Genomic DNA, 9,430 nt, shown 5'->3' on the forward strand with positions numbered 1-9,430 from the left:
TACTATGATTGTGAAAACTTTTTCAATTCCCCACCCTCTCAAGCATTTCTCGATTTCTCTTCCTATCGTATCACCCTTGTGGTTCTCAATTTGACAGAAATTTATAATTCTCTTTTGTAACTTCCATTTTTCATCAACAAAATGTGCAATCAAATTCATATAATTATAATTTTTATTTGATATCCAGCAATCTGTTGTCAAACAAATCTGAGCACATGACTTTGCCAACCATTCTTTTAGCTTTTTCTTCTCATCTAAATAAAGTTGAAAGCAATCTCTTGATACTGTAAACCTAGATGGTACCGTAAATTTTGGCTCAAATCGATTTAACATCTTGCAAAACTCAATTCCCTCAACAATTTTAAACAGCATTTCATCAAGTACAACAAACTCAGCTACAGACTTCTTACAATCTTTCAAGTTATAACCCTTAAAGGCTTTGCATAGATCCTCGCTCTTCTTCCTCAATTTTGGGCATATAGCCATGAAGTGTCCCCTTCTTTCCCACTTTAGTAAATATCCACTTATGAGCACTCTTTAAATGTTTATTTAGAGAAATTGTGCCATATTTAGTAGGATGACAACCGTATTTTTTTTGGCAATAATTACATTTGGCCTGGTGTTGTCCCTTTGTCTTAGTCAACGAAAGTTCAGTAAAATGCTGCCAAACATACGATTTCTTTCTCCTACAAGCAGCTTCTGGATTCTCAATATTTGTATCCTTATCTTCTTCATTAACTTGTGGTTCAGCAAAAGTTGTGGTGTCATTAATAGCAAAAGCAGCAGAATTTTCAGCTTCAATTTCCATTGTTCTATTCTCCTCGGTAATTTTTGGAGGAATGTAATTATCTCCTCCTTCCATTTTTTGTTATCTAAACAAACAAAATCAAGAACAAATTCAATAATAATTAGCAAATTAGAAAGACAAAAACATTATAATAAAACATGAAAAACAAAAAAATAATCAACTAAACAGTAAATAGAAGTCCAAAAGCCCAAAGGAATTACATCAAGTGAAGACTTGGGGGAAGCATTATAAATAGAAGAAGTTTTGAACTTAAACATACACTGGATACACCAGAGACACTAGAGCACTTTCTACACTTTACATTTTCTTTACTCGCTTGTACTTAGTCTAATTTTAGATTTATTCACTAAACCCCACTCCATTGGAGAAAGGAGCTCTATTGTAATTTGATGGATCAATCGTAATTCTTGTTTTCTTCTTCTCTTCATTTTTCTTTTGATTTGCTTGAAAGATTTTTGTTTTTCATTCTTGTATTCAATTATCTTGAGAAAGAGATTGAATATACATGGATTCTATTTGAGCCTTAGAAGAGGAATTATGGAATCATGCTAGAGAATCTTTCTCATACTTGACTAGGTTTGGGGTTGGTCGGATATAGTGACATATAATTTTTTCAATACTTGGATCTAGACGAGTGTGTGGTATAATCAGTGATGAAGATTCATCTCTTCTCATGAGCAATTAGATCAAGGAATTGGCAACTGTTCAAGTTTAGAGAGATCGAATTGCCAAGGAATTGGGATTCAATCACTCATGATTGCTAAGAGATCAATGAGTTGCATGATTGAGGAAGAGATGAGAATATGTTGATCAGGAGAATACAATATCTCCTGAACCCAATAATCTTCCCTATTTTTATCTACCCATTCTTTTACTTTGTTTGATTATTGTTCATCACCCCCATTCCCTTTAATTTTCAGTTATTTAGTTTTCTTTACTTTATACAATTTACATTCCTAGCAATTAACATTTCCACTCTTTAATTCAGTCATTTACTTTCAAGTTCATTTACAATTTCATCATTTATTTTTCTACACTCAATACACATTAATGATTTGTTTAACTAGAATATCCAATTGACTAAAGTTGCTCAATCTATCAATCTCTGTGGGATTCAACATCACTCTTTGTGAGTTTTTACTTGACGACAATTCGATATACTTGTTGAAGAAAGATTGTAGTGATACAAGATTTCCGTGATCAAGGATTCTACAATTGATGATGGCAGAATAGCTAGTGGCGGTAGACGGGGTGTTGTTTGGTTTCCAATCAGGTACGGGAGCATGATGACATAGATGAAGCCTTTTTTTGCCTCCACTGGTCAGCTGTGGAAGGAGCAGAAGCTCACCGAAAAACCTGTAAAGTTTGTTGTCAGCACTGGCACTCAGGAGATAAAAGAACCCCATAAGAAGCTCATCACCAATGTCCAATCCTCTTCTTCTTCCTCTTACCAGCTGTAGCCTTATTTTTTTCCTAAACTGACAGCTTTCATTTTTTGCCTCAAGGAGCAGTTAATTGAAAATAGAGTTCTACATTTAAAATCATGGTAATTTTTTTTAAACTTTTAAGTCTTTACATTTTTTAACAGTATTTATGTATATGTATTCTTATTAAACTGTGTATTTATATTATTAGGTTTCATGTTTTGCTGTTAATAGCAAGGAACAAAGCACAGAGCAGAGATGAAAAAAATTATGTTCCTAGACTAAATTTGTCCATATTTGATAATTTTTTTTACAAAGCTCAATAATTCTTTTTTCTTTTTCAAAGTAAAGAAAAAGGAAACACATTTTAATAGCTAGGCCGAGTTTAGATGGGAAAAAGAGTCAGCTAAGGCGGAAGAAGAATAGACCCTCTGATAGGTATACTTGTTTTTTGAGAAATCATTTTTGGCAAGATTCGAAGTTTTATAGGATGCCATTGAAAGTATTAAAATTGCCTTGGAGAACTCATGTAGGGACTTGGTAAAAACAGTGTGTTTCTTTTGAACATTATGATTCAATAGAGCTTATTCACTCATTTTTATCCATCTAAATCATACAAAAACTAAAAGTGAAAATTTACTATAAAATGTGAATTATTTGATAAATTAAAAGAGATATAGGTAACTAAAGTTATTTGTTATTAATTGAAAGTATAGGTAACTATTTATTTGTTATAATATGAATCATAGTAAACATTTGGTAAACGCTTTTAGTAGCAATTGTAATTATGCATTTTGTGAAGAATTTTTTGTTCATTTGTCAAAAAAATAAAGTATTGTTTTAGGAAGATAGATAATGAAGTTGTTCAATTCTCTAAAGCTTGTCTTCGGTACAAAGGTTATATATGCTAATACTATAATTTAGAATTTCTATGGATTTACTTTAATTTTGGCTGTAAAATAGTTTTTTTAACAGGTTGACTCTTATTAGTAATTTTGGTGACTAATATACTCTTTATTTATTAGGTTAGAGATTTAGGATATGCATCAGAGGTTGGAAACTATGCTGAGTATTCAGGAGCTCCAAATGAGGTGTTATTGTAATTATTGTAAATATCATAATTATGATGTAAACATCATAATTCCTTCATCTTCCAAGTAAATATTTTGTGAATCTAATTATAGTTTTCTGATGTATCGGGATCAGGTAAAGCGACAACAGTTGGTTTAGGAACTGAACCTTTTGTATCATTTAGTCTATTTTCTATTCTTTTTGGGAAAACTTTGAAAGGATCATTGTTTAGTGGGTTAAACTCAATATCATACCTATAGAACAAGTACTTGAACTATTAAAGCAACTCAATTGTGTGAAATAAAAAAGACATGTATCATCAAAAGTTAATTATTGTTATTTTAATCAGTGGATAAGATTGTACACTATATTTTAATAATGTAATGAGTTGTTGGAAACTTGATAAATTATATTTTAAAATAGTTTGAATGATAATTATGTCTTATATGTCTTAAGTAGTTAAATTGTTCATATAGTTTATCAAGTGGATCATTTTAATAATAAAAGAATAACCTTTTAGGCTAATACTATCATTGTGCATGTTGTGCTCAAGGGAGAAATACTTGGGGATAGATTGCTTGATACAGATAACAATGGTACTTTTGATGCCAATGACCCAAACTATAACAGCACTGAGGTAAAGAGTGCAAAGAAATTGAGCATTCACATGTATATGATTTCTATAGGAATATGAGCATTCATTAGTTGAAGCTAAGATGATGGCATTGATTGTTTTTAACCTTTTCTGCCTATTAAGTGCATCTTCTATTGGTTCATTTGTCAATTCAAAAATTCTTGCTGCATTTTATGTTCCTATTAGGAAGAAATCATGCAATATTTTGATTTAGAAGAGTCTAATCTTAAAGTAATTTCAAGACCTTTGCTATTCTTTTAAATTTCATTTGATATATATATTTTCTATTTAAGAGGCATGATGTATTGAATTTGTATTTATTCATCATTACTTCATTAGGTAAGTACTTTAATTATTCTGTCTTTTGATAGTGGGACTGCTTAAATTGGTAGCATGCTTTTTGGCTATGATACGTAGGCATAGTTGTAAAAATCGGACTGAACTGATCGATTTGACCAAAAAACCGATAAATTGGACTCCTAATCAGTTTGGTTGAGTGATATGACCGAATAAAGAAGAGAATCGTTAAAAATTGGATTGAACCGACCAGTTTGATAAAAACCGAAAAACTGACGGTTTTTGGTCAACCGACCGGTTCGGAAGCTTTTTTTTTTACTTCATTTTTCAAAACGACGTGTTTTGGTTTATTTAAAAAAAAGAAAAAAAGAAAAGTTCTCTTATATGCTACGGTACCCCCAAACCCAAATCAGTTTCCACTTTTCCCCAACCCTAATCTCCTAACGGCGAACCCTCCCGTCACCACCTCACCTCACTCCGTCAGTGTCGCTCACCCAGCCACCGCCGCCAGCCGCCCGCCGTCATCTCCTTCGTCTCACTGCCGGACACCGATTCTAAACTCTGAAGTCTGAAGGAACAGAACAGAGTACAAACCCGCGGCTCCGCTTCGTCCCTGTCTCTCATCGCCCTCGCCGTTGGCTCGCCGTTGCCGCGCCGTCGCCCTCGCCGTTGCATCGCTCTTCTGCTCTGTCAAATAGGTTAGTTGAATATGTTGTTCTCCAGTTCTCCTCTTTTCTGCACTTCTGCAGTTCTGCTCTATGCTTGTTGAAAACTTATGAATAATGAATAATGTTGTTCTGCACTTCTGTTATGACTTATGCCTGTTCTATTCTGTTGTGAAAACTTGAAAGGATATATTCTGCACTTCCTTGACTGATGCATCAATATTTTCTGTTGTTCTGGAGTTGAAAGGATATGTTCTTTTCTGGAGTTGTTCTGTTCTGTTGCGAAAACTTGTTCTCACAATATATATTTTCTGTTGTTCTATTCTGCACTTCCTTGACTGATGCATCAGGAGTTGTTCTATTGTGTTGTGAAAACTTGAAATTTCTGGGATGAATATGCTTGTTGAAAGCTTGAAACTATGAAATATGAATAATGTTGTTATGTTGATTTGTTCTGTGTTGAATATGCTTATTGAAAAATGTACGAATATGAAGCTGTTATGACTATGTTTTTATGTTGTCTGTTCTGTTATGAATATGCTTGTGGCCTTGTGCTGTGAATTTAACTATTTAAGAGGTTGCCGAGAATTTAACTATTTAAGCCTTTAAGGTTGCTGTCTTGCTGAATAGGGAATAGGAATTAGGGTATTTAGGATTGCTATTTTTTATTTTTTATTTATATAGGACCGTGTCAACCGGTTCAACCAGTAATCCAGCGGTTGAACCAGTGACCCAATGACCTGACCGGTTTGATTATCGGTTCGGTTCTAACAACAATGTACACAGGTATTTATTTCAATTCATTTTGGATTTCATATATACAATTAGAAAATCATTATTCCTTCTTTAATTCGTGCTTATTATGCCACATCTATCCCTAATGATTCTTTCTGCTTCTGATTGTGTGCATCAAAGTTATTGTCATAGTTATTGATTTCATCTGATTTCTTATAGTAGTTCACTTATAAAATTCTAATGTGTGTTGACCGAAGATATGAGAGATATATCAAAGCATTTTCCCCCTGCAATCATACTCCAAGTCTAATTAATAACCAAAACTTTTATTTTACAATTCATTCTGTTTAAAGCAAGAACTGAGTTGTCACAAAATCAAAACAAGAAAAATTTGATTAGAAACTTTTGATGCAGCTTTGTCTTAATGTCTTTGGTGCACCTATTCTTTTATAATGTTTGTTTCATGCATAAAAGAGAATTGTAATCTTTACATATATCATATGTCTAGACTGATAATAAGTGAGGTGATATAGAGTTTAAAATAGTTAAATTATGTTATTCACCTAAGGTCCCTTTCCATCCCATCTAAATTGAACATTGTTAATTGCCATTGTGACTGATGCAATTTTCAATTCTCATGGCCGCATTCAAGTTTTTTTTTTTGAACTTCTTAAATGTCAGTTTGTTTATTTATTGTTGTTTTGATTGGTTTCAAATGACTAATGTGATTAGTGACCCCGCCTTTGTCAGGTTGAGGCTTAATTGATCACGAACCACATCTTGCAAGACACGTTTGATGAAAATGCTCCCTACACTGTTCACTTTGTTATGGTTTGGAGTTATGGACTCTGAAAACATTGTTTAAGTGGCCAAAGCAAATTACAAATTCCACAGAAAATATTTTTTAGTTGGTTTCATGGTTTAGTTGCTAGCTACAAAGGATGATCTTTAGTTGGTAAATCCAATGCTTCTTAAGAATATGTGCTTTTTTGATCTAGAGAACTCAAAGACCAGAGAACTGGCAGATTAAAGTCCACATGATGCTTCCAATGGGCCTTAAGTATATATTGCAAGTTTCTTCTTTCTTTTTGTTTCTTTCTTCTTCTTACATTTATTTTTTTTGTATTTTCAGGGATGCACACTGATGCTTAATTTTTTTATGATGACTCGATTTTAGAGAAGTTCTCTGCGAAAATTAGTGCGTCCATCATTGGTGTAATTAGAATGGAAACATCACTTGGGAGATACGATATTAGGGATGTTTTTTTGTTTAGTTTGTGTATAATTTTATATTCCATGAATTTTGTTCTTTTGTTTCCAGGTTACCAAGTGACTAGAAGGAAGAGTGTGTTGAACAACAATGTTGAAAGAATGGAGTTAAGTTTGTGTTAGGAAGTTTTTAATAAGTTAGAGCTAAATAGAATGTTTGAGAGAATTGAATTAATTCTAGAGAGGATTCGTTGATTAGGAATCAAAACAATAGAATTGAAATAGAATATATAGAGCATGTTTGAAATTATTATTTTGTCTTTTTATTATCACCACTAATTCTTTTTAATGAGAATAATTTTAATAATATTACAACTCACGGGAATAGAATTAGAAATCAGACATTTTGTCTGATTTGATTTAAACTGAATCATAAAAATTGAATTCTTACTAGAATTAAAATTTGCATTATTTTTTACTACTAAAGTATGAAAAAGAATTTTAATTCTTCAATGAATTGACAATATCTAATTTTTTAATAATCTTTTGATGTAACATATCTAGCCACGGCATTCAGAATTCCAATTCTAAACTAAATGCTACACATTTTGCCACATAAAATGGTTTGCTATCACAAATGATTAATTGTTATGTTCTTCCATTTCAGTAATTTCTTTTTAATTTTTTATTCATCTTCGTATCAGATCAAACTTATGTTATTTTTATATATATTAAACTGAGAATTCCATTCTTTTTGTTAGTACTTGTTCCGAGGGTTACCTGAAACGTGTAGCTCGGTCGTCTTGGAGAGGCCCGAGGTGGGGGGATTGATGACCCGAGCTTGATATGCAGAGTGGTTGGTGGTTGTACCTGCAATGACACTCCGATGCTTAAGTTAGCATGGGTCCAAGCAGATATTGAGTAGAATTAGAGTATGAGTTATACCTGGGTGCTCTAGTGTATTTATAATAGTTGGCCGTGATCTTCCCTGGATAAGATATTCTTATCTTATCTTATCTTTTGGGAGTCTTATCTTTATCTTTGTGGAACCGTCTTTCCTAGGCCTTTTCGGCCTTTAGGTTTTGGGCTGCGTTCCTTTTGATGGGCCTTCTTTGCTTTATGTTCCGAGGTCCGACCTTTAGGCGTGGGCCTTAGGCCGAGGTCGGACCTCCTATGATCTTGCCGATTTGGGGAGCTCGGTCAGGGTATGAACAGTGCCCCTGCCCGAGTTCGTCCTTTTTTGAGAGGTCGAGCTCGGGCATAGTAGTTTTTCAAAATTCAAAAATGGCCATTCCTGCATTTATTGCATTTTACCGTTTCTCCTCGATTTCCGTTCGGGCTTTGTGAAGGCATTATTTATTTGCCCCTTTCCTCCTTTTCTCCGTTTATTCTGTTCCCTTCCTGTTTTCTGAGTTTTCGTCATCTCTTTTTCGAGCATCGCTTCTTCTTTCTCTTTGTTCTTCTTCCCCGAATCTTTCTGTGCGTTTTTTCCGGGGTTCCCTCTGCGCCGCCGTTTTCGTTCTCCTTGCATCGGAGCTCGTCGTCTTCTTCCTTTCTTCCAGGTTTGTTCCCGTCTTATCTTCTTTGTGTACATATGCTTCTGTTTTTGTGTGGCTCTTTGTTTGTTTCTTTTTTCTCTATGCCTGGGTTGCCCCGAAAAGAGGCGCCTCTCTATGCCTGGATTGCCCCGAAAAGAGGCGCCGCCATTGCTTTGTTCGTTTGTACATGGGGGGACTCTTTTTTGTTCTCTGGTATCTTGCTCCGGGTTGCTGTATTTTCTTCTGAAAGATCTTTGTTTCTTGCTTTGCTGAATGGGTTTTCGCTGTCTGCTTTTATGTGATTTTTTGCTTGCTGTTGTATTCTTCTTTGTAGGCAAGATTTTTATGTCTCGAAAGGTTCTTCAAGCGATGTCGACCAAGATTCCAAGCGGTCTTGGTTGGGTAGATCCTGTTCCTCTAAGAGTCCCTTCTGTGGTAGATTCTGAGTATTTAGCTAGGTTTCGTAGGCAATGTAGCATATGTGAAGATAGAGAGTCTGAGAGGGATTATGAATTAGTAGCCCCGGATTCCGAGGAGAGAGTTTGCTTCCCGCCCTTAGATAGTTCCGAGAAGCTCTTTTTTTACGCTTATGATTGTTTTTTCTCTAAGCTGAGTGTCCGACTTCCTTTTACCGACCTGGAGTCCGAGGTGTTGTGGTCTTGTAACCTTGCCCCTATGCAGCTCCATCCAAATTCTTGGGCGTTTTTGAAGCTGTTTCAACTTTTGTGTCAGTTTTTGGGCGTTGCTCCCTCTATTTCTCTTTTTTCCTACTTGTTTGTGTTGACGAAGCCGGGGTCAGGTGGAGGGAAGGTATCTTGGGTCTCTTTTAGAGCTAACCAGGGAAGAAAGTTTTGTACCCTGTATGATAAGTCCTTTCATGATTTTAAGAACTTTTATTTCAAGGTCCAGGCTACTGGAGACGTCCGACCTTTCTTTCTAGATGAGAGTGGGGAGCCTTCTTTTCCTCTTTGTTGGCAGGAGAATGTAGTGTCTGCTAAGTATACCTTTGAGAGTCTAGATGAGGTGGAGCAGGCTTTTGTGGGTGTGGT

General features: G+C 34.8%; 1 long non-coding RNA gene across 2 annotated transcripts; it reads left to right on the plus strand.

Annotated features, from left to right (window-relative positions):
• Positions 1-4,637: 4,637 nt before the first annotated feature.
• Positions 4,638-7,025, plus strand: LOC127747768 (uncharacterized). Of its 2 annotated transcripts, XR_008009647.1 has the most exons (3): positions 4,638-4,932; positions 6,385-6,694; positions 6,767-7,025. It is a non-coding gene; the product is annotated as an uncharacterized LOC127747768 (long non-coding RNA). The 2 variants fall into 2 exon arrangements; XR_008009646.1 differs by having other exon boundaries at positions 6,385-7,025.
• Positions 7,026-9,430: the final 2,405 nt, after the last annotated feature.

Source organism: Arachis duranensis, chromosome 5, assembly GCF_000817695.3.
Source record: "Arachis duranensis cultivar V14167 chromosome 5, aradu.V14167.gnm2.J7QH, whole genome shotgun sequence".
NCBI classification, from domain to species: Eukaryota; Viridiplantae; Streptophyta; class Magnoliopsida; order Fabales; family Fabaceae; genus Arachis; species Arachis duranensis.